We start from the raw sequence: 27,455 nt of genomic DNA, 5'->3' as shown, positions 1-27,455 counted from the left end.
GTCCGATCATACACTAGAAATGTCCGATCGGACACTAGAAATGCCGTTCAGACAGTATTTTAGGTTTATGAGTATTTGAAGTACAGCGTACCACTTTTTTTTTTAGTTAATTTTTTTAGACCATTTTTTTCCATATTTCACCGTCTTTTTTCCGTCCGTCACCACAAGTTTCTATGTTTTACCATCTTTTACCCCATTTTAGCATTTTAACTGTGTTAAACAATATTTTAGCACGTGTTTTCATTCTTCACAATGTTTAACTACGTGAAACCTGTTTTCACTATTTTTACCGTATTTTTCCGACTTTCACCATAATTTTCTCTGTTTTACCGTATTTTATCCAATTTTAGAATTTTCACCGTGTTTTAAATTATTTTGTCACAATTTATCATTCTTCACAGAGTTTTTCTATTTAGGACCGTTTTTTCACTTTTTTACCACTTTTTGAGTGCAAGACGGTTAAATGTGGTAAAATATACAAATGTATGGTGGAAGACGGTAAAATGTGGTAAAACATACAAACGTATGGTGCAAGACGATTAAATTTGGTAAAACATGCACATGTTTGGTGCAAGACGGTTCAATTTGGAAAATATACAAATTTATGTTGGAAGACGGTAAAATGTGGTAAAACATACAAATGTATGGTGGAAGACGGAAAAATGTGGCAAAACATAGAAATGTATGGTGGAAGAGGGTAAATATGGTAAAACATACAAATGTATGGTGGAAGACGGTAAAATGTGGTAAAACATACAAATGTTTGGTGGAATAGGATAAATATGGTAAAACATACAAATGTATGGTGGAAGACGGTAAAATGTGGTAAAACATACAAATGTTTGGTGGAATAGGATAAATATGGTAAAACATACAAATGTATGGTGGAAGAAGGTACAAAGTGGAAAAACATACATGAAATGTCCGATCGGACACTAGAAATGTCCGATCGGACACTAGAAATGCCGTTCAGACAGTATTTTAGGTTTATGAGTATTTGAAGTACAGCATACCACTTTTTTTTTAGTTAATTTTTTTAGACCATTTTTTTCCATATTTCACCGTCTTTTTTCCGTCCGTCACCACAAGTTTCTATGTTTTACCATCTTTTACCCCATTTTAGCATTTTAACTGTGTTAAACAATATTTTAGCACGTGTTTTTATTCTTCACAATGTTTAACTACGTGAAACCTGTTTTCACTATTTTTACCGTATTTTTCCGACTTTCACCATTATTTTCTCTGTTTTACCGTATTTTATCCAATTTTAGAATTTTCACCGTGTTTTAAATTATTTTGTCACAATTTATCATTCTTCACAGAGTTTTTCTATTTTGGACCGTTTTTTCACTTTTTTACCACTTTTTGAGTGCAAGACGGTTAAATGTGGTAAAATATACAAATGTATGGTGGAAGACGGTAATATGTGGTAAAACATACAAATGTATGGTGGATGACGGTAAAATGTGGTAAAACATACAAACGTATGGTGCAAGACGATTAAATTTGGTAAAACATGCACATGTTTGGTGCAAGACGGTTCAATTTGGAAAATATACAAATTTATGTTGGAAGACGGTAAAATGTGGTAAAACATACAAATGTATGGTGGAAGACGGAAAAATGTGGTAAAACATACAAATGTTTGGTGGAAGAGGGTAAATATGGTAAAACATACAAATGTATGGTAGAAGACGGTAAAATGTTGTAAAACATACAAATGTATGGTGGAAGACGGTGAAATGTAGTAAAACATACAAATGTATGGTGGAAGACGGTGAAATGTAGTAAAACATACACATTTATGGTGGAAGACAGTAAAATGTTGTAAAATATACAAATGTATGGTGGAAGACGGTAAAATGTGGTAAAACATACAAATGTATGGTGGAAGACGGTAAAATGTGGTAAAACATACAAATGTATGGTGGAAGAAGGTAAAATGTCGTAAGAAATAAATAATGTTTGGTGGAAGACGGTGAATTGTGGTAAAACCTTGAAAATTTGATTAAATTATTTTTAAAAAGGCCTCGTCCGCAAGTTACTGACAAAAATAATAAAATTGTAAATACCTATTCCGATTAATTAATTAATGGTCGTAAAATGTGGTACAGTATCATTTAAAAGCGTTTAATTTATTCAAATGTATGGCAGAAGACTCTAAAACAGCGAACGGCATGCTGAACCTTGAAAAAAATGGTCAAATATTACAAAAAATCATTAAAAACTGGTATCTATTGTGCAATTACGAGTTTCGGGGAATATTTTCTCCATGTCTCGTGAACTGAGGGTGTAAAGTACCTGGGGGATGGTTTTTTTTCTACCCGATGAGTGGGCTGCCTATAGCAACTTATAGGACTGAAATACTATATTTTTTTGTATTTTTTTATTTTTTTTTTGTCTGTAGGTATTTTTTTTAAATTTTATTTATATATATTTTTTTTTTTGTAAAAGATTTTTTATTTTGATTTTTATATATTGTTTTAAATAAATGTGTTTGTAAAATTTATACTATATTTTTTTGTATATCTGGTTGCAATTTAATTTTTTATTTAAGTCCACTCATCAAGGGGGGAAGGTTATAGAGACTGGGAATGGATAGGTGGGTTTGTCGTCGGGACTTGAGCGCCCGAGACATGCTATGCTTGGATTTGAGTGCATAGGAAGTTTCGTATAGAATCTTTTGGCTAATTCTACCACATGTGTTTTAAATGGGGGGATTTTCGTGCCTGAATTAATAATGCTATTTCGGACAAACCAAGGGCTTTTGGTATATCTTCTAAGTGTGACATTCTGGAATGTGGCGAGACTTTTTGTGTTACCTGTGCCCCAAATGGGTGAGGCGTATGACATGATGGGGCGTATTTGTGTTTTGTAGATGAGTAGTTTGTTTTGTATGGAAGTTTTTGAGTTTGAGTGTAGCAACGGGTAAAGGGCGTTGGATGTGTTTTTTGCTTTTTGTAGAGTGTTTTTTATGTGTTTTGTCCATGTGAGTCGTCTGTCAAGTGTAACTCCAAGATATTTGGCCGATTTTTGCCACGGTATAGATTGGCCGTACATCGTTATTTCCTCTCGCGGGGCGCGGCTGCCCTTTCTACGAGAGAAAAAGACGGCCACGCTCTTTGAGGGATTCACGTCTATACGCCATTTATCGTACCAATCTTGGAGTAAGTCAATGTTTTTTTGTAGTCGGTATGTAATCATCCTGGGTGAACAGTATCTAACCATAACTGTGGTGTCATCTGCGTACAAAGCTTTGTGAGAATTTGAGTTTTCAGAGAGGGGGATGTCGTGAGTGTAGACATTGAAGAGGATTGGAGAAAGCAGAGAGCCCTGCGGGACCCCTGCTGTCATGAAACGTTTTTTTGAAAGAGCGCCACCGTATTTTACTTGAAAAGTACGATGGCGTAGAAATGATTTGAAGGCACCGAGTAGTTGGGGATCGATGCCTGTTTCGTGGAGTTTGAGAAGCAGGCCGTTTATCCATACTTTATCGAAAGCTTTGGCTATGTCCAGGAAAATGGCGCCAGTTGATCGCTTGGTATTGAAGCCTCCGATAATGATTTCGGAGACTCTGAGGAGTTGATGGAGAGTGGAGTGATTTGATCTAAAACCGTGTTGCTCTTCAGGTAATGTTGAAACCTCGTCAATGTGCTTGAGGAGCCGTGTCAAAAGGATCTGTTCGTAGATTTTACCAATATTTGATAGAAGGCTGATTGGACGGTGATTTTCGCAGAAGAGGGGGTCTTTTCCCGGTTTTGGGATGAGAATGACGTGCGCGTGTTTCCAGCTTTTCGGGAAATAGCGCAGTCTGAGGGCTGTGTTGATGAGATTTACTATCGCTAGTATTCCTTTTTGGGGGAGGGCTTTAAGAGCGAAGTTTGTGACGCCGTCGGGGCCGGGGGCTTTTTTATTTTTCCGGCTTTTTATAGCGCGGATAACCTCGGCTGGGGTAGTAAAATGTATGTTTGTATTGGGGAGATTATTTAAAACATTATTGATTTTGCGGTTGACATTTGCAATGTGATCTAGATCGGCGTGTTTGAAGCTGGGGCTGAATTGATTTTCAAGACTGTCAGCGAACGCCTCTGATTTGTCCTGATCGTCGAAGACGAGACCGTTTTGGCGTGAATGGGGTGGTTAGGGGTGGGGGTGGCTTTGAGAGTTTTGGATAATTTCCACAGAGAGCCGTCCTGTGGATTTATCTCTTGAATTTTCAAATTCCAGGTGAAATTTACGTGCTCTTGAAGTTTTTTTCTGATGAGGGCTTGGATTCGGTTTATAGAAGTTTTCAAGGTGGGATTTTGATATTTTTTCCAGTGGCGGCGTAAGATATTTTTTGTTTTAATTAGGTCTTTTACTGAATTTGGGAGGTTTTCCTTGAAATTTATTTTGGGGGGTGGGGGGAGAGGTTTTGAGGCCTCGTCAATTGCGGACATTATTGTCTTCGCGAATTCGTCAACCGCTGTATCTAAATCTGAGGGATTTTTAATGTGGGGATTTATGGATATTTTTTCCCCGACTCTGTGCGAAAAATATGTCCAATCAGTTTTTTTGTTAATTTTTGCAGGGGGGGGGTAAGAGAATTCGTTGAGAGTTAGCAACACGGGGTTATGGTCGGAGGAAAGGTCGCAGGTGGTTTCGATACTGTATGCCCAGGATGAATTGTGAAAAAGTGCAATGTCGAGTACGTCAGGTCTGTGTCCGATGCTAGAGAAAAATGTTGGCTCTATGGGTCCTGCAATGTTTATGTCGGGGTGAGAGTTGGCAAAGTCATGTAGGATACGTCCGTTTTTGTTGGTGAGCCTACTATTCCAAGCGGGGTGTTTTGAGTTAAAATCCCCCGCTAGAATAGTAGGCGTTTGTCCATCGAGAAGTAATTCAAGATCCGACTTTTGTAAAGTCTGAACAGGTGGGTTGTAAATTGAATTAATTCTCAATGGACCTGAATGTTTTGTGAATACAGTGATGGAGGTACTTTCAATGGTAGTCAGGGGGGGGGTGATGTTGTGTTTGTGGGCGATTTTAGTTTTCACGAAGACGGCTGTGCCACCGCCCCGCGAGTGTAATCGGTCGTTTCGTTACAGTGTGTAGTTAGCGATTTTTGGTGTGTGTGAGGGATTTAGGTGTGTTTCATATATGAGTATTATGTCTAAATTATGTGTGTTGGTGAAAATTCGTAATTCGTGCATGTTTTTGTCAAGACCATTGGCATTCCAGAATGCCAAACGTAGCGCGGAGGGCTTGGTAGAATTAGCCAATTAATTAGTAAAGAGGGCAATGATTTGAGGGGCTGCTACAAAGAGAATCGAGAGGTAGTCTGCCGGCGAGGTGGCAGATTGGAATTTAGGGAGTAGATCAGCGATGAGTTCGCCGATCTTTGAAAAGAAGTTATTTTTAAATATGTCTGAGAAACTAAAGGGGGTAGCTGATGGCTGGGGGGTGGTGGTGGGGGGGGGGGGGTTGGCGGAGAGGGGGGGAGGTTGGAGGGGGGAAGGGGAGAGGGGGAGGGGGAAGGAGGGGGGATTTGGTGGGGGGGGTTTAATGCCTGAGCATAGGAGGTGGATGGTTGGATTGGGCGGGAGGTGAAGGTGATTTGGGGAGGTACCTCAGTTCGACGGGGCGTGGATGTGGAGGGTGCAGGGCGTTTCGGGCAGTCTTTGAAGTTGGCTGGGTGGGGGCCGGTGCAGTTGGCGCAGGTAGCCGGGCCGTCCTCTCTCTGCTTCAGACAGGTGGCGGTAAAATAGGGCCCCGCGCATTTGACGCAGCGGGGGGGGAGATGGCAGCCTTTGGCGGAGTGGCCGAAGAGTTGGCATCGATGGCATTGTGTAGGGGCTGCTTTATGGTCGAGGAATTCGCATTTAATTCGTAGATGGAAGATGTGAGTGAGGTTAAATATGTTTTTGCCTTCTTCGCCCTGAGTCAGCTGCACGAGGACCATCGGGACGTTGGTTCGGTCGGGTCCCGACCTCATCCTGGAGACGGTGATGGCCGGGAGACCAAGGTCCTGGAGTTCGAGGAGAATCTCCTCCTCTGATATCTGGGTAGGGATTCCCCTCAGAACTGCCTTAGTAGTCTTGTCCTTGTGCAGCTCGAAGGTGTGGAAGTCGGTTTTTGATTCGTCAAGAATTTTTGTGGTTAATCTGAAGCTGGAGGAGTCGGCGGTGTGGACCACCACACCCGTCGGGATGGCTTTGGCGTGAGAGATGCGCACACCGGCGTTCTCCAGCTTCTTTCTCATGGTATTCCAGTTAGAGTCGGATTTTATGATGATGGGCGGGATTTTGATGGGACGCACTGTGTTTCGTTTCATACAGCTAGACGGAAAAAAGTCACTTTGGAATTCTTGAAAAATGACGTCATGGGGGTATTAACAGGTAGTTAGTGTGACAAATGATTTTTTAATTGGGGTAATTAATGCACGGGTTGACTCATACCAAAGCCCCAAAGTTAGGTAAATTAATTAATGAATTATCAGTTGCTTTTATTCGCATCTTGTCGCGCGAGCTGTAAGGTTGTTTATGTGCTTAAAATGATGTGTTTTGGTTCTAAAAAAAAATGGAAACTACTTTGGAAGGTATGTAGTATTTTATTATTACAAAATTTTAATATAAAACATTACAGTTATTTAAAAAAATAATGTTGAACTTGTGTATTTTTTTGTGGTTTAAAAATATTCAATTTCTAACTTCTCGAGAATTTTTTTCGGATAAAGTATCAATAAGGTTCCGTGATTTTTTTTTTGTAGATTGAACAATTAATTTTCTATTCAAATCAGTTTCGATATTTTTGCTCATTAATGCTCACCAATCATAATTTGTCATTTCACAGGCACCACATACCAGATTTCCAGGCAGGAATTGTTCGAGACGCGGAGAAGTTTACCCAAGAAAGCAAGGTTTCAGGGAATATATAATCATATTTTAAGTAAATTTGAACGTCAAAATCTCAGTGCAAGCAGTGAAAAAAATTTGAAAAGCCAAGTACAGTTAATATCTTTGAATATAACCAAAAAGTGGCTCGCAGCTTCTCGGATTTGATAAATTTTAGAATTAACATTGAAGATGTAGATTTGAATGTAAAATTTAAAATGTTAAACTAGGGTAGATGGCAAAATGTGCAATGTAATGACTGGAAACAAGTCGACTATGTCGTGTTATATTTGTGGTGCCAAACCCAGTGAAATGAATACTACGGTTTTCAATAGAGTTCCACGACAAGAATTTTATTCCTTCGGCTTATCTACATTGCATGCCTGGATAAAAACTTTTGAATGTTTTTTTGCATATCGCTTACCGAATACAACTCTGGCAAGTCAGAGGGGATGCAAATAAACTAATTTTAAGTACTAGAAAAAAAGAATTACAGGAACGGTTTTAAAGTGAAATGAGATTAATTGTAGATAAACATTAATAAATTAGATTAGATTAATAAATAGATTAGCATTAATAAATCCCTTCCTACAGCCCCTACCTTATTCCGCCTCACAACGCCGCCCAACCGGGTGGTGACATAGTTCCCCTATCTGTACACTTCACAGGCAGGGACACTCTTGTGAGGTGTCACATAAAAAAAAAGATAAGCCAAAACCTGGGTTTGACAACACAAACACTGGTTTTTTCGAGAGCACGAAAAGAGTGCCGAGATAACGGGTGTAGATGCGGGGCTCATCAAGAGGTTTTGCATCATTTTGAGTACAATAGCTTCTGGGTATAGCATTAACATCGAACATTTTGAACAGTATGTGCATGACGCTAAGGAGTTATATCTTAACCTATATGATTAGTATACCATGCCACCAACTGTTCATAAACCATTCATTTGATGCGATTAGTTCGTGCATTGTACCTATTGGGCAGCTGTCAGAAGAGGCGCAAGAGGCGCGAAATAAAGACTGTAGAAGATTTAGGTAATTGCACACCAGAAAAATCGACCGAACATCAACAAACAGAGATATGTTAACCATGCTTAATTACATCAGATCCAATAATAAATAGTTTTAGAGAGGTTCCAAGAAAAAAATCGAGCTCACTTCCCTCTGAAGTGTTAAATTTACTTGTTCCACCCAATTCCGAGTCAAGAACACAATGTTTGCGATCTGATGACTCCTCTGAACATTATTCTGATGACTCCTCTGAACATTATTCTGATGATTCCTCTGAACATTATTCTGATGATTCCTCTGAACGTAACTCAGATAGCATCTACTTTCAATAAGCATTATGTTTAAGCACTTTCTCACAAATCTATTGGTTCTGTACTCAGTCTTAAAAAAATTAAAGATGTTTATGTGCAGTTAATTTCTCTCGCCGCAAATGACTCAAATAGCACTTTATTAGATAAGTAATCATTTTTGTTTCGTTACTGTTCTTGCATAACTATTGATATTATTATTTTATTTTCTGACTGTACTTTCTGCAACTAATGCTTGTTTTTATTAAGTTCTGTTGCTAAATATGACTAAAATTGTTTTCCTAGATTAGTAATAATGATTGTTTTGATGTTTTTTAGCTATTTTTTATCATTTATTTATACTTTCGCAATTGTTTCGTGATTTGTATTATATTTTTTGACTGTGCTTTTACATTTTTATTATTCTCAAAATAGACATATTCTTAACTTTTTAAATTTATTTTCTTTAAAAACCTCAAATACGGTATTAAAACTGTTATTAATTATTTAAAAGATTTTTTTCCGATTTTTTTTTTTTTAAAGAAAAAAATTAAATTAATCATTTTCAACCCAAATTTTTAATACATTCAGATTAAATACTCCCCACAAGAGGGTTCCAAACACTTTAAAATTATAAAAGAGTTTTTTCCGTCTAACTTGTATGAAACGAAACACTGTGGGACGTCGGGCGGGAGTCGGGGTGCTGGTGGTGTTTGTATGGTCTATGGTATCTGCTCCGTCAGTGGTGATTGTGTCCGATATTGTTTCGTTAGAGGAGGGCGGGGCCAGGGTTTGGAAGCGGTTGGTGGTAGCGAGGGTCTGAGGAGGCGTGGGCGGTTTTTGCTTGATCGGGTTATTCGGGGTGGTCCAGAGAGGCGGGAAGTCCTTGGTTGGTGATGGAGGAAGTGCAATGAGGCTTGCCAGGCTGTGGTCGGCGGAGGTGGAGGCGGTGGAGGTGGAGGCGGAGGTAGTGGGCGGTTGGGTGGCGATGGGCGGGGTTTTACGTGCGGTGCCTGAGAGGTAGGTGGTGGCCGAGGGGTTTACCCCATCCGGGTAGAAGGTCACCTTTCGTTGGGGGGTTTTGGTGACCGTTCTTTTCATATTGTTGATAAATGTCTGGAGAGCCTCAATTGGAGGATCCAGCTTCTCCAGTTCAAGGAGGTATGTTTCCATGTCAGTGGGTGGAGATGCAGGTCAGGTAGGGCGGGGCACGGGTAGGTCGTAGGGCAGAGTAGGATGGATAACGAGGTCAAGGAGCGCAGGTGGTCAGTGGTGATTGATGCCAGGGTGGGTGGACTGTACAGTATATTTGGTTGACTGTATTGGCTCGCAGAGCGAGACGGTGGGCTCGGAGAGCGCAAGAGAGACAATTACAGTGGGAAGATGAATCTTCCAAGCAATTTTCTCTTGTACTGTAAAAACTAGTCAAATATATGACGGAAGACGTTTCACATCGTAAAACATAATAAAACCTTGAAAAATATAGTAATATTCAGAAAAAGTCATTTAAAACCAGTAAATTAAATGGTAAAACATTATTTTCATCCGTAAAACATCGTAAAATATGACAAAACCTTGAAAAACATAGAAAAATATGGTAAAAAAACTTTAAAAACAGTTCAACTTAGTCAAAAGTATGGCGGAAGTCTTCAAAAACACATGTTGTACCTTTTTTACTGTGTTTTACCATATTTACCATGTCTTATAATGATTTTCAATGAATTTTCGAAATTTCTAGCTCTTATGCACCACCATCGTTTCGCCATCTTCCATTATAAAATAATTAACATACTAAATAAGGTATGTAAGAGAAAGAGCTTCGTGTCGCTAATAAATATGATTATCACATTATCGAAACTAAGTTTATCTCAAAATACCAGTTTTTTTTAGTTAGGCCCCTGTAATCCTAAACACCAATTTATTGTGGCCCAAGACTCCATCATATTTAATAATCAACAATATCTTGTTTTAAGTTTATTCATTTCATTGAAAACTTGTTGTGAATTATGAATACTTGAAGGAAGTTTTTTTTTCTTATTTAGGAAGCACGCTTACCAGAGGTAAAAAGGCAGATAGGGAACTAAAAAAGGGTCAGTACAGGAAACTCCATGAATGAAGAACTGAAAGCGGTTAACTAAAAAAAATAGAAAGCCATGTTCAAAGAAGTGAAGCTAGCAGTTATAATTTGAGTGCTGATCTACCCTGATGAATGTTTTTTTTTTCATTTTCTAGATTATAATTTGCCATGAAGTGGTGAATCATTTAAATCTACAGAATTTTAAGTTACTGTTCTTTATACAAATATAATGGTGTCATTGCGCCTTACAATTTTTGCCTCATTTGGGTGTTTAAAATTATAGACTGAACCCTGATACATGTAACTGGCAAAGGATGGATGATATTAGACAGAATGCCGTAGAAATGAGATCCCTGATTCTTGAGAAATAAGGAAAAACCATGAATCATCGTGTGAGTAATGTACAGATTTGCAAATAATACAAGGTTGATTATAAGTATAATGAGTAAGATTAAGAATGGGACGCTTAGGGAGCAAACGAACTAAGAAAGGAGTGTAAGAAGAATGTTTGAGGGGAATCTGAATCGTAGAAGAAGTCGGGGATGCCCGAAGAATACACGACAGATAAGTTGCCATTCACAGACCTAAAAAAGTATATTATAAGTATATTAAAAGTATAGTATATTTTTCATGACCTGTTTAAATGTTTTAACACTGTCGGATATTTATTTACCTATTAATTAATTTTTATTTGGTTTTATTTCATTCGTACCGTTGTTGCTGTAATACATTGTACACGTCCAAAAATTCAGACCTGATCTTAAATAAATCAAAGAGATACATTTGACCAGAATAATTAGTGAACGGTTCCTTCTGAATTTCGCTTCAGAGAACGAAAAGCCAAGTTTTTCAATAATGGCTAAGCGAAATAGATATGAAATCAAGTATTCTGTGTGAACGAACTCAATTGCTTTATTTTCTCTGTTTGCACATTTTCTGCTTGCCATAAAATAGATATTGAGTATTTATTGCACCGAACGCAATACCTTTGACCCGGAAATATCACCAGAAATACAATAAACCCTGACATTTCCATTTCACCAACTGTTTTTACCAAAGCATAGTTTTCAGACAATTCCATTGTTTTCAGCGGTGGTTTTTGCTGTAGCAAAGGCTAAAAATATATTTTTTTAATATATTCATTTAAAAAATTAAAAATATCGCTTGTGTAAACTTTTATCACACTTTTACCCCTAAAAGTATGAGTACGAATCGTTTTGTAAATTTTTCGTTTTATATAATCTTTTGTTTTGTATAAATTTTTTTAATTCACATTTCTTTCTCACAAATTTAAATAACTTATTCCATATTATGCTGTCTCAGTTAAAGTCACAAGGAGGAAATCCATAATTGGTTTTATTTTAGTATTTAATACTTACGTACAAACTGATTAAATGTCAAGTTTCGATTTCCCGAAATTGAATAAAAAAATAAATACTTAATTTGTGATGACGTTTAAGATAACCCAATTCAAGTATTTGATCATGACAAGCATCCCTCAAGGGTCACCGACTTTTTTCATTCACCTGCAATTCTTATCCATAATCTATAGAACTATTATTTTTACAAACAATAATTATTAGCCTGAAACACTCATCCACATTGAAAAATCTCCTGATAAAAGATACATGACGCCAACGGGACTTGAACCCGTGTCGTTTCGATTTCCGGTCGAGAGCTCTGACCACTGAGCTAGGGCGGCTTATCTCTTATCCGCGAAATAATTCAATATATACTAGTGTTTCATTTAACAATTACTGCTTGTTACATTTTTTTCACCTGAAAACAACCAACTTTTTTTAATATTAGAAAAGCATTGTAAGTGCTAACTCTCTCACTAGATGGCGTCGAGACAAATTGTCTACATTTTTTGGTGAAGATACTAGAACTTGTCAAATATTAATTTTTATTTTTTGGTAAACTTATGTTTAAGAAAAGATTTTTTATGCATAGAACAAAAGGTAACAATTATTTTTACAAGCAATAATTATTAGCCTGAAACACTCATCCACATTGAAAAAGATTTTCAGAAGATTTCCACGTAAATGTGCGCGGTATAACACCCAAATTATTAAACTCGACATTCTCACTTTACTTACAGAAATATGAATCAAACATAAAAATTATCGACAGCATCTCATATTCCCATCCTATCTTCATCTTTGTCTTTTCTTTACCATATTGTTAATTTAATCTGCTTCAAGAAGCTCTGCAGCAATCGGTTACTGACCGCACAATCAAACGTACACCATCATAATTGATATATAAAAGTCTAATGAAAGGGAAAATAAAAACCATAGCAAAGAACAATGGGTACAAGAGAGAAATTATTGATAGTTTATTAAAGAAAAAGAATAAAAAACTTACATTTACAATCATTTCACAAGACCTTTAAAATAAAAATTAAAAAGATATCATTAAAAAATGGGTTAAATCCTTTACATTGGCGAAATATTAACAAAAGATTAACTAATAATGATAAATGCAGAACAGTTTTTAAAATGTGAATTCTCTAAGGAGAATTTTAATCAACAATAAGATAAGAAGGAAAAACTTGAAAAGGGCGTTTACCAAGTGAACTCCGCTAATTGCCCATCGTATAACATAGATCAAAATGGGAGATCATTTAAAACCCGAATTAAAGAACACTTCACAAACTGGGTAAATGACAATGGCGAATTGTCAAATGTAGCATCACACTTATTAGAAAATAAACACTCGTTTGATAAAGACAGAGACATTAAAATTCTCCATACATATAATAAAGTTGTTATGAAAATAACATACGATTTTCACTCTAAGTAAGAACCTGTCAAATCTGTGATTTATTTTGTCTATTGTTTATGCTCTGGCAACTTAGAACTTTAACAGGAAGTGAAAAGAAATTCAAGATGGATTCACTTCCCGGCCGGTCACAGGAGAGACAGGCTGTCCGGTCGGGGGGTCAATTATTATTTCTGGAGGTCTGAGGATCTAATCGAAAGTTATTTCATGGATTTGCGATTAATACAGAAATGTTCAGTTTGTGCTTCGAGATTAGAAGTCTAGTCATATTTCCCGCGAGTGGAATTCGCCCCGGGTGGCGTGAATAATGAAAACGTTTTTACCATGTGTGGCCGTGGGGGTAATCATAGTTTATCCAAGCGATCGGTGATTATTTCTGCCGATAAACTGTTTTCGCCGTGTGCATTTTGATTCAGAGCATTATTAAGTTCCACCTTGCCTCGTGGAAGGGCAACTTACGGATTAACCGTCTACTCAGGGCTGGACCACACTGGGCCGTAGGCCAGCCACATTCTGATGCCGTCTACTCCTCTTGGCTGGACCACACTGGGCCGTAGGCCAGCCACATTCTGATGCCGTCTACTCCTACTGGCTGGACCACACTGGGCCGTCGGCCAGCCACATCCTGATGCTGCCGTCCTCTAGCTACATGGCTGATTCATCTACTCCGCCATTTGCGGCACTCAGTGTTCGTTCTTCATAACTAAATACGTTATTATTATTTTAGACAGGGTAGATAGATTCTACGTTCTGGTCGATGGGGGTAAGTTTACACCTTTTTGTATTTCACTGTGAAATTTATCAAATACAACTTGTTACGGCCAGTCCAAAGTTTAACCAGATTACTTTCATTCTATAACCTTGCAACTTCCTGTCAAACGTCATGCATCTATTATATAATTCTCCCGCCCTGTATGTAAATTAAAACATAACATGGCTTATACATAACATGGCGCATCAACGTGGTTGGTTCGTATTTGTTCTTATTATTTGATTTTGAATCGAAGTTGCAAGCATTTTAGTAATCATGTGTATTTGTTTTGTTTCGACGTGTCTCACATAAAACATTACCTATAAATGTTATTAGGTACATAAATGTCAGTCAACAGTGCGAACTTATTAAAGTGCCATCAGTGCAACCAACATAAATACGCATTATTATAATTTATTTTTATTTTACGGGCAATATTATTTTATTTTACGGGCAACACAATACTATGTGTCAACTTGACAGCTAGGAATGTCAAGCGTAAACAAACATCGCGATTTTGACAACAACTGTCAAAATAATAATACACTTTGAAAGTTTCGATAATTATGTTATGCAACCAATACTATACAGTGCTTATAAGTGCATTTAATTATATATTTGCCTCGCGGGAGTACAATATATTCATAGCTATCGTCATTAGCTAATTTATTATCATTTTGTATTCAATACTTGCAGTTTCATAAGTAAACTTCAAAATGTCGACAATAATAGACAACATTAATGAGAAAAGGAGATGTGTCATACTGAAACAAATTCCTCAGGGAACAATATTTATTGTTCTTTTTGGTAAATTAAGGGGGCATCTACTATCGGAATGTAGGAAGAAGAGTCACAACAACTCTAAACCTAGGGTTGCTTCTTTAAAATATAGAGAATCAAAAAAAAAAAAAATGTGAGTCACTCTGTTCACGCGCCTTCCTTTGCGCAGAGGAAGTGCGAGTGGCAGAGTTGACTGAGGTGGAGGTACCGCCGCCGAAGAAAAACGGAAAATTTAATTTTACTCTAGTTGATCACTCGAGTATAATTTCTCATTAAAATAATAAGTTAAAATTTTGTAGATTATAAAATATACATATTTTTAAGTTTGTCCTTCGCGGAAAATTAATTTTACTCCAGTTGATTACTCGAGTATAATTTCTCATTAAAATAATAAGTTAAAATTTGGTAGATTATAAAATATATATACAAATGTGAGATGCTTCGAAACACAAATACATACATATTTCTGGTCACGATCAGTTCAACTTAGCTCATATTTATTTTTAAGTTTATTTTTATGTCAACTTGGATTATACGACGATATGAACCCGCATATCCTCTTGTATTCTAAGCTTAATATCATATGAACTGTGTTCATATACCTTTATATTGTATTACTTTAAGTAAGAACATATGGAGTTATTCGCCCAGTATTTCAAGATGTTCCGAGTTTAAATATATTGTGCTTACATAGGTCTCATTGCCCATTTGTCTATGTAAGTATCTTTACTATTACAAAAAATTCTTGTTAAGTTTCTATAAACAAGTTACTACTGAACTAATATTAATAAATTTATATAATATTAAAACTTCATCATTTGAAAAATGTAAATCAATCCTAAAAATAAATTAGTGATTGATTGGTTCCTGTGAGAACCTCAGTAATTAGTTACACTAATACTACAATTTACAAATTGTACCCTCGGGGACAAAAGGCGAATACTTAATTGATTGGCACCATTTTAACGATGGTTGTAGACTATTCATAGCACCATTTATTTACGATGGTCGCTAACTATTCTATTGGCACCATTTTTAACGATGGTTGTTTACTAAATACTTTGGCATCATTCTTGCAATGATTGTAAGACTATTCTTAACACCATTCATCTACAATGGTTGGTTATATCCTGTATTTCATATACCAATGGTAAAATAAACTTATATGTTGTTTTCTATTGTATAACTGTCAGAAAACTAAACCCACGAGACCAGTTTAGGGAGTTCGATAGGAATACTCTTGTATAGAGGAACTCTTCTTTTCCAAAATGGATTTAGAATCAGTGATAAAGTGCAGATGGTACACCATCTACGAGTGTAGCCTACTTTGGCTTATTTAAAAACCGGATCTGAACAGTGATGCTTTGTGCATATTTAATGTTTTTATGTATATTGATGTCATGCTTTAGTGATAATATTTGTATACTAATTTTAAGTTCTATTCTGTTATAGATGCTACGTCTACGGTAGTCCCAGACGAGAGTCAGAATATATCACCCAGCGTCGTACATGCTGCGGGTGATTACGGGCCCCGTCCACGTATCTTCTTACTGCTAATTGTGTACAATTTAAGGTCTTTATTTCTAAGTTCTGATTTTGTTATATCTAATACTCTGAACTTCAATTGGATGCGCCGCAGACTCATCCATCATGTCTTACGCATGATGGGCGCGACTGATTTTGTGACACACCCATTTGCAAGCATACTATTACTTTTAGTACATTTCTGCTATATAACTCATATTTTTTTAATGTTATTATATCATGTATGTTTTAGGAACCCATCAGACCAAGTTAGGGTATCTCTTAGCTCAGGCTTTTATTTTGTTCTCCTTGTGTTTGAGGGCAAACACGTTGGGGGCGACCGGGGTAATGTTATGAAAATAACATACGATTTTCACTCTAAGTAAGAACCTGTCAAATCTGTGATTTATTTTGTCTATTGTTTATGCTCTGGCAACTTAGAACTTTAACAGGAAGTGAAAAGAAATTCAAGATGGATTCACTTCCCGGCCGGTCACAGGAGAGACAGGCTGTCCGGTCGGGGGGTCAATTATTATTTCTGGAGGTCTGAGGATCTAATCGAAAGTTATTTCATGGATTTGCGATTAATACCGAAATGTTCAGTTTGTGCTTCGAGATTAGAAGTCTAGTCATATTTCCCGCGAGTGGAATTCGCCCCGGGTGGCGTGAATAATGAAAACGTTTTTACCATGTGTGGCCGTGGGGGTAATCATAGTTTATCCAAGCGATCGGTGATTATTTCTGCCGATAAACTGTTTTCGCCGTGTGCATTTTGATTCAGAGCATTATTAAGTTCCACCTTGCCTCGTGGAAGGGCAACTTACGGATTAACCGTCTACTCAGGGCTGGACCACACTGGGCCGTAAGCCAGCCACATTCTGATGCCGTCTACTCCTCTTGGCTGGACCACACTGGGCCGTAGGCCAGCCACATTCTGATGCCGTCTACTCCTACTGGCTGGACCACACTGGGCCGTCGGCCAGCCACATCCTGATGCTGCCGTCCTCTAGCTACATGGCTGATTCATCTACTCCGCCATTCGCGGCACTCAGTGTTCGTTCCTCATAACTAAATACGTTATTATTATTTTAGACAGGGTAGATAGATTCTACGTTCTGGTCGATGGGGGTAAGTTTACACCTTTTTGTATTTCACTGTGAAATTTATCAAATACAACTTGTTACGGCCAGTCCAAAGTTTAACCAGATTACTTTCATTCTATAACCTTGCAACTTCCTTTCAAACATCATGTAGATGGGATATATTTTTCCCCGCCCTGAATAGAGAATTATGCTCTACCGTCGGTAGGTCGGTTTGGCGAGCTCTTTTCCAGTTCAACCACTGGAAGGGACTCTGGCGCGTTGGCCTTCAAAGACCAACAAAGTCAAACTTGGCCACCCACTATTCAATCATAATAACAGTCAATAATGTACTTAGAAAAACCACACACAATAACAGCCTATTAACACATCTATGGGCTAAGTAAGTATCGTAATATTGTGACAACCTTGTACAATACATATACATAACAAAGTTCATAGACTAGAATCTTTAGAAATTACCCGCTTATCTAAAAAAATAGTCCCTAACTGTATTATAGTTAAGCAATTAGAATCAATCGTTAAGTATCCGCTTTTGCACCTAATATAATTTTCATAATAATTTCGAAATTAAAATATGTATTTAGTTTATATAATGACCATTTCTACTCCAATGTTGACATGTATCCCTTAAAAAACAAAAATAAATAAAAATCATATACATATTATATAATAACGATTTAACAATAAAATTAGGTCATTAATAATTCATATTACTTGTAAGGTTTTTCCCAGAACAATATTGAAGTGAGCTACAAACTCAAGGTTTTAGCTTACTTGAATTACCAAAATAATTAGTAATTCGATAGTCTAAAACGAATTAGTAATAAATATTATTGAATAAAACCCCTCTCCCCCCATCCCATCCCCCCTCCCCAACCCCACCACTCGTTATTGCATGGCGGGACGGATCGGGAGAGACTAGACACACTGAACCCCAGATTCCTACCTACCCCTCATGCCTTTTTCCTTCCCTGTACTAATCTCTCCTACTTTTTCTTTAAAAGAACCCCCCCCCCCACAGCATTCTCAAAGATGACATAGAGCTAGTGTAAAAAAAGCAATAGTGGCTCTGACTTCGGCAATTAGAATTCTTTAGTGGTGTTGTATAAAAAATTATAATAAAACCAGCATAATCGGATCTTTCCCATCGATCAAACTATAATCTTTCAAAGTTGCGGAAAGGAAAAGGAGGCTTAATGAGAGTGTGTTTCAGCAATCACCCCATTTGCTGAATTATTGACTGAAGTTCGAAGCCACCGTGTTTCATTAATTACTATTTAAAGTACGCAGATCTTCGGATTAAGATAAATGGGTTCTAATAAAAGTTATTTCCAATAAAGCGCCGAGGTACTTAAGCTGATTTCCCACCGGCTTAAGTACTGTTTGTCTTGACTGTTTTAAGGGTAAAAGGGATCATCACCGTCAGATCAGATGAATTCTTTTACTTAAGTCGTCCGTCAAACACAAAACTTTTAACGGCTTTCTAATAAAATTCTTGGCAAACAAAGTTTAGCGTCATGGCGGGCGTAATAAAAAAGTAACTTACTGAAAGTGGTATTATTTTGATGGTTTGCTTGCGAGATTTTATTATTTTATAAAGTTTTCAATTAAATTGGTTTACTTACCTACTCCGCGGAAGTAATAAATGAATAGTGAATCCAAGATGTAGTTTTATAATTAATGCATATGATTTTAAAAAGTTTAATTTGAGAATTAAAGACACTTTATCGTTTAAACTTGAAGAACTGGCGACGGAGAAAACCGTTGCTAGATATATAATAATAATAATAACTAGCAGTTAAAAACCCGCTCGGCGGGTTTTTTGCTTTTTTTTTCATTGGGCTTCGCCCAGATTAAGTGATACTAACAATAATTACATTTAATAGATAGATATTAGGTCATTCACAGAGAGAGGGTGAGTATACAGGGTGTCCGGAAACTCGTAGTACAAGCGGGAAACTGGTGAATCTACATCACATTTGGAGTCGATTTTGTAGTATATTTTTTTTTTATTTGAGCTTTCGTTATCGAGTAAATCGAGTTTGAAGTTTTTTTTTTTTTTTTTTTAATCAAATTCTTATAAATTATTACTGAAGATCAAAGTACCCAACTAATTAAAACTATTTGAAAGTAAAACAAATGAAGAAACTCGGATTTGAAGCATTATTTTGAAATCACCCTTCATTTAACCCGGTGTAATCATAAAATATTTCTGCTCTGCAGGGTTAAAACATCTGTTATTCAACCCTAAACACCAGAAAAAACTTTAACCCTAAAATAGCCGAAAAATATTTTTTTTTGTTTTTTTTTTTTTTTGAAAATGCTCAAATCAAAAAACTTTATGTTTTTTTGGGTTCCCCATGTGGTGTAGATTCTCCAGTTTCCCGCTTGTACTACGAGTTTCCGGACACCGTGTATATTGTTATAACACTGAACAGGAAGGAGTTATTAATAATAACATGCTCAATTTAGGCATAAAAAGAATGACAGTTGTTTGAATAAATTAAATTTTACGTATTTGTGATGGATTATTTCAAATGAAACACTTTTATTGACTACATGTCTACAACTGATATTAACTGTTATTGTACCTAATATAATTTGCTCATAGGAGAATTGCAGTGCTTAAATATGTGTTACAACCGTCAATGTCTATAAGTTGAATCAATATCGTATAGTTTGTCACAACAATTAAAGATAGTTATAACAAAGTTGACTGAAATAATAGATTATTACATATTGATTAATTGTACCCGTGTTTATGAATAAAGGAGGGTAGTTGTGCGATGAGATTAGCAGTCGGTTTAATTAAAAGGTGTTAATTTTACTCCAACTTGTGGTATTTCTTTACCTACAACTGTTGCTGTATCTTATAAAGTTTAAAGTTAGATTATACATACACCTTCATCAGGGGAGTAAAAATCTATATTTAAAGGTAGATTATTACAATATAGCGCCCCTGAGATGATATCTCACGAAAGCGGCGCTATGCAAATTGTCCAATAAATAAATAAATATAATGTTTACATTTTATTGTGTACATATGCATTGATTTACAACGGAAATAGATAAAATAATGTTAACCGGTTAAACTTTATTTTATTAAAAAACAAATAACTTTTTTAACATCACTTTATTATATACAACCAATACATGTTTCATCAATGAAGTTCACCTCATTAGGAGTAAGTATATACCGAAGTCAAAAATTAAATATAGATTACAATTGGAAAGAAGAAGTGGAAGGAGGGGGAGGGGTTAGAGTGGGCGGGGTTTATCAGAATTAGGAATTACAATATGAAAGACCAGTTAAGTGGGAAAATATTTAAAAGAGAGTTTATAAAAAAAAAATCTTGTTAATTATATCTGCTTTTATATTACCCTTTTTTCTTATTTCTAAAATTTCAAAATTATTTATTTGCGATGCTTTATATCCTCTGTGAAGTATTTTAAGACCTGAAAAAAACAAATAGCATATAACCATAAAACAATATATTCATAAGACAAATATTATTTGTTAGCGGTTATTCTAATAAATTGATAGTCGAAATACTAAATAAAAAAAAATTAAACATATTCTCTTCAAACGGTATATTTACCCTATTTCTAAACATAGAAATAAACATTGGCATAGAATTCTGTTTGTGGATAACGATACTTCTAAAATTAAATATAAAAACATTCCTGGTACTATTCAACCGGCGTTTTACACTAATAACAATGAAGAAATATATTCTCAAACACAAAAATCAGGAGTTTATAAACTCAACTGGGATGATTGTAATTTATTTTACAAAGGTAGCACCAATAGAAACTTTGAAGTCAGAACTAAAGAACATCTCAGGGCTCTAAATGGAAATAGTGAGTCTGAGTTTGCAAATCATCTTTTGAATAATGATCACACTTTCGATAAAAATTCAGGTCTTAAAATACTTCACTCAGGATATAAAGCATCGCAAATAAATAACTTTGAAATTTTATGAATTAGAAAACATGTCAATATAAAATCAGATATAATTAATAAGCAAAAAAAATCATAAATACTAATGAAAAATGCCATTACAAAGTGATAAGCTTCCAGAAGAAATCTTTTTATTAAACGCTTGTTAATCGTAAGTAGTCAAATATTGTGAGCTGCATATTAAAATATTCGCGCCATTCATTTGGTTCGTTTTTATACCGCCAGAGGTGCGCTCTGTTGGCCATCTAATCTATAGCCGTGCGTATCGGCCATTGAAGGAACGCGTGATTTTTTTATAAACGTCAAACATAATCACGTAACTGTGGATAATTTTCACTGTAATGTAATTAATCCAATGGATTATGAACTTTCTAAAACATATTTTCTTCGATATCCAAAAATTATATGAGCAGAAACGATACTTTTGAAGAAATTACGTATTATTATGAGGCGATCCTATTTTAGTATGAAATCGTGTCTTAATTTTCAAGTTAGCTGAATTTACCCGAAACAGACAATTTTCATTTGACCAATCAGAGGGCCTACATCGTCCAGACGCTAGGACAATAATACTATCAGATTGTATGACTTGTATAGCGCCGTTTTTGTGCAAAATCACCTTAAGGGCACTGTACAAATTTATAATACATTTCTACAGTATGTAATTACTAACTATTTATGGAGATAATATACAGTACAATACTTACCTGGTAGTTCACTAGAGATTAACTTAATTAAAATTATCTAATTGTTTATTAGCGAAATTTAGATACAGGATTTAGGACATAATTAGAAAATTGGATATAACTGGACTTTCTCTTAGGAATGGTATATTTAATTTAAGGGTACGACAGCTTAAAAAGGTAAGTTTTCAGTTTAGACCTGAATTCTGTTGGACTTGTTATGGATATTAGTTCCGGAGGGAATTTATTCCAAGCCTTCGGCCTAGATACTCCGAAAGCGCGATCACCAAACTTAGTATTTGGCTTGCGCTTAGGTTCTATCAGTCTGCCTACAGCTGATGATGTTGCTGATCTAAGCGTTGACTGCCTCAGACCAGTGTTTTCCGGGACGCATAGTTCAGAGATGTAGGTTGGGGCCATTTCATTGATGGATTTAAACACCATCCAGCACAGTTTGTACTGGATTCTTTCAGGGCACTTGAGCCAGTGAAGGTTACGAAGGTGTTCTGAAATGTGCGAATATTTTGAAACCCCGGTTATGAGCCGTAATGCTGCATTAAACACTGATTGAAGGTTGTCAATTTGGAAGGCTGGCATAAATGCCGTTGCAGTAATCTAGACGTGAGACTACGTAAGAGTTGATAAGTAGTTTTGTTGCTTCTGTAGGAAGGTTTCTTTAGACAGACTTGAGTTGTCGTAGGTGAAAAAAACCGGTGCTTACAGTCCTATTTATTTGATTTTTAAACAAAAAGTCTGAATCTAAATTGACACCAAGAAGTTTGACTGTTATTTTTGGGATGATATCGCTGCCGGAAATAGTAATAGGTGAATCGTCTATGAAATGTTGACGCTTTTTTGTGGCCGTCCAGAGAAACTCAGTCTTAGATGGATTGAGCTTCAGCTTGTTTGAAGACATCCAACGAGTTATTGCTTCTAGACATTCAGTTATACGGATTTTGAGACTATTGATTTCATTTGGAGCGCAGTAAAAATAAACTTGCTGATCGTCAGCGTAGCAGTGAGACAAGAGATCAAATGACTCGAATATATTACGAATAAAATATTGTGGAAAAGGATATTGTGGATGTCTTTGAAAGACATACAATTATCTTGTATATTCAGTATTTTAGTTTGTTAAGATGAGAAACTACCTTAAAATAAAGCCAGAATCTTAACGTAAATAAGGCAGCCGTTTTCAAAAATATGCGAGATTAAATTTGTTCAGACTATGAATTAGTAACTTCCCGAGGGATCCTTTTAGAAACATTCGAGATTTTAGTAATACGGTCCTCAGAAATAATTAAAATGTGAGCGTCGAGCAAACCCTTGTAATTAAGGTCTTGTGTAGTCTTAATGACAAGAGTCGACGTAACAGGATAGTGTATATGACTCGTTATATATATGAAATAAGCGAGGAAAGTTAAGAGTGGTTCGACATTACACCTTTTCTGCATACCCTTGCTGGTAAATTGTATTACAGTTAATAATTTAGCTTCTGTACTACTAATTGATTGAACCCAGAGATTTTGGGTTCAAATTCCATCATGCGCAAGTAAAATTTATTAGATTAAGTAGGTTTATTTCACAATTAATTCATTTCAAATAATGTGTAGCATATTTGCGGCTCGTTCCAGAGTGAAATATACTCTCAGTATCGCCCTGGCGAAAGACCAACATTCAGAATTGAAACGTTGCTCGAATTGGCTTTAGCAATGTTTTGTGACCAGATCTGAATAGCGAGGTATTCCTCTTTCTCATCTCATTCCCCTTCCCACTACTTTTGATTTCATAAAATACCCCGCTTGGGGACGCCATAGTCTTGCAGGTTTCAGACGGTCGGAAGCAGTTGGGACTTTTGTGAAGCATTCACAATAAAAAAAAACCTTTTAATATATTTTTTAAGAAGGCACCTATTTTTCAGACTTTCGTAATTTTTCCAGAAAAAAAACAATATTTGTACGGTAGAAGGTGAAGTTTTTTCAAACGATTTCTTAAATGTCTTTCACTTTTTGCTATGGATAGTCATAAATAGCATCACAATTTTATTAGATTTAATAAAGAAATTAATAATGGTGGTATAATACCCTTCATGTGATTTTGCACAAAAATGGCGCTATACAAGTCATTCAAATATTATTATTATTATTATTAAAAGTGTGGAAAGCAACAGTATAGATAGTATAGAGGGACTATTTTAACCAGTATATCTAACCGCTTTACTGATTATGTTGAGTTTATATTTTATGTACCTTTTCTGCAAGGGGGAGCAGCGCCAGAATATTGCAGTTCATCTAATACAAAATTTTTCAAATTTTGTTTGACCGGAGCTACCGGATTACCGCGAGGTGTTGATGGAAAATCGCGCGAAACGAGTGCCAATATGTGAATGTTATAGCGCTAACATTATAAGTCGTGAATCCTAAACGAATTCCTTCCAGACGCATTGGATTACGGATGGCCAAAGTGGAGCAAAAATCAGTTGTCTGCAAGGCGCTTTGCGCATGCGTAGATAGTGCATGGGAAGAGTTATATATTAGCAATGATCTAACACATGATTTGCCGTTGTGAGCGTAATCTGTCTCGCTCATGTCACCGTTTTAGCGGACCAGGCAGTCTCTATACCGTCAGATGCTTTCCTTGTGTAGTATTGTGTACTACGAAATATGCACGACTCGTTTTCGATTGTGCTGAAGTGCCAAAATACAAACCAAGTAATGACCTGGCGGAAAATATGACTGGAGCATACTTTCGTGAATCGGTGAAGTTATGTAAAGACTAAATAAAAGCACTGCAATGCACAAGTGCACTTACCAAGGAAACGCCTCAGAAGACAAGAACTTCTTTCTGCTATATATGTCTGTAAGTGATAAGAGTTTTGGTTTGTTATTATATAAATAGACACGAAATGTTTACACAACTACGTTAGATACCAAAATCCGTGTGTTTTGATTTTAGCAAGAATTTTTTTGGAAATGTAAGTCATTGCGGAAAAAATAGCACGTTGTATGTCGAACATATTAAAAATCAGTGTTGTTGGACGAAAATTAGAAAAAAAATGTTTTAATTAACGCATGGCAATGTGAGTTGTGGCGCTGATGTTCAAAGCTGTTCAATGACAAATACATGGACAAATTCATTGAAGACCATTCATAGACCTAGAAGATGTGTTCTAAAAAAAAGGCTTGAAATTTGTTGTTTTGATGAAAGCATTATTTTTATGTTTTTATTATATCGCACAATGTTTGTAAAACCGATGTATGTTCAACTACTACAGTTTGGAGATCATGACATTGCTTGGAAGAATAGATTTTTTTTAAATAAAACAATTATTTTAGGTTTATTTGTCAATTACAAAATCACTTATTTCATTACAATAATCTAAAAGTAAGTTAGATGCAAATACTTAGGATTTAAATTATAAAATTAAAATAACAATTAGAGCTTCAGCTTGGGTAAAGTAACCACTGAGATCCACATAATCAAATATTTTTTTTAATGAACGTACTCCATAAATAAAAGCAAAAATAATAAGATAATATTTTTTTACTTGAAAGTTTGAATTTGCACTTACTTCTCTTTAAGGCGATGCACTACATCGTGTAATATTTTGAACCGAGCCGCCATCAATAACACTCCTTACGTAGATGGCGATAAGGCTTAAATTCCCGCTTAACACCATCCAGCTGTGTTGATTTAGGCAAGAAAAAAACATGGCCAAAGAGTGCCTTTTATTTTATTTTGTGCATGTTCAGGCATAAATATTTAAATGTTTTCCGATCATTTTATAAATTACTTAATTTTCCACATTGTACAATAAAACTGTAACAAAAGCAGTTTTCATAGGCCTTATAAATTATTTTTTTCTGGGCTTATAAAAAGACTTACGTAAAAAATACTCAATTATTTCAAAGGCCAAGATGTATTATACTCGCGGTATTTATTTAAAGAATCTGAAACATTTCTAGGCGACCAAATTTTCAAACCAAAAACACATGATTTTGCATTACTACGTAGTGCATCGCCTTAACACTTTTAAACTTGACGCTTATTCAATTGTTTCAGATTTAAATCTTAAAAATGAGAAATTTTCCCTGGTCGCGGTCGTGACGTTTTATTTGATTAATATGTAAATTAATTTGTATTTCTTTCACTAAAAATAATAAATAGAATATATTCGCGCCAAGGTGTAAGACCACCATTCAAAAATTAAACGTTTTTTGAAATGGCTTTGGCCGTGTTTGGTGTCCAGATATGAATAGTGAGGTACTTCCCACCTTCCTCTTTCCCATCTCCTCCCCCTCCCCTCTAACTTTTGCCTCACAAGATACCCCAATTGGGAATGCCATAGTATCACTGGCTGCAGACGGTTGGGACCAGTTGTGCGGTTTAACATAAAAATTTAAAAAAAAACTTACTTTATTTTTACACTCATGGTACGATATGCACACGGTGTTTCTATTGACCGTATACCATTGGTGGCAGAATACCTCCACATGACTGCTACTCCGTTATAACGGTTCGCATCAAAACTTATTGGTACTTTTTTTATAAAAACGTGAAATTTATATTTTTCGCGATCACCCTACCGATCCGAGCGTCAAAAATTCAATGCATACAAAATATTTTTTCATATTTCAATAATGTTTTCGTTTGATCGGATAGGGTGGGTGTGCTGGGGGAGAAGAGGAGAGGTGAATGAGGAGGGTGATCCTGTTCATGTTCAGGGCTTGTTTGCTTTATTCCCCAAAAATGCAATATGTTATTGGAGATAGTGCCAACCGCTTTCACAAATCAGGGCTGCCGCTACGGGCCATCCATAATAAAAGATACATATAGTTAAATCAGGGCTTTTCTGTTTTAGCTGGTTCTTTAAAATAGGGGTTGAAGGGAAAGTAGCGTATCAAAAAGTCACTGTTGTAAACTGTACCTGATAGTATTAATTTATTTATTTATCAATCTTTCGTTACATGAACATTAAAGCGTTAAGAGGTAGTAATAAGTAAAAACTGGCGTAAGGTTTCGAAATTCGTCCGGCATCATAATATATGAGCTATGTTTCTTTGATAAGAATAAGATGCCATTTTGTTTTTTAAATGGTCCAATAAACATTGGATATTGTGTGATAAAGCTTAAGATAAAAAGAAATACGAAATATTATTTAAATTGAAACATTTTAAAAGTGCTTCATTGGATGGAAGCATAGACTAAATAAATACATCAATACATATCAAAAGTGTTTCAAAAGGAATTGCCTGCAGAAAAATAGCCTACAATATTGCAGATCAAATAATGCGGCTACAGCAGAAAGGTATGCAAATATTTTTATTTTATTTTTTATTTTTGAAGTGAAACTTCTTTACGCGCGTCATGCAATTTCGAGGACCGGAGTAAAACCGACTCATGACCGAAACGAAAATGCGGGTACCCCCACCACCGATTAAAGTTCATTTGATCTAGTCAAAGTTTTGAAGTAACATATAAATGCTTCTTAGCTCATCCCGACAACTGGCGTTGGTGGTGTAATGGTCAGCATAGTTGCCTTCCAAGCAGTTGATCCGAGTTCGATTCTCGGCCATCGCACATTATTTTTTTGTTTTTAACGCCTTTTTCATTCAATATC

Source organism: Hesperophylax consimilis, chromosome 15 (genome assembly GCF_061612785.1).
Source record: "Hesperophylax consimilis isolate HC1 chromosome 15, BYU_Hcon_1.0, whole genome shotgun sequence".
In the NCBI taxonomy this organism is placed as follows: domain Eukaryota; kingdom Metazoa; phylum Arthropoda; class Insecta; order Trichoptera; family Limnephilidae; genus Hesperophylax; species Hesperophylax consimilis.
The sequence above is the reverse complement of the archived record's forward strand: the minus strand, read 5'-3'. Positions refer to the sequence as shown.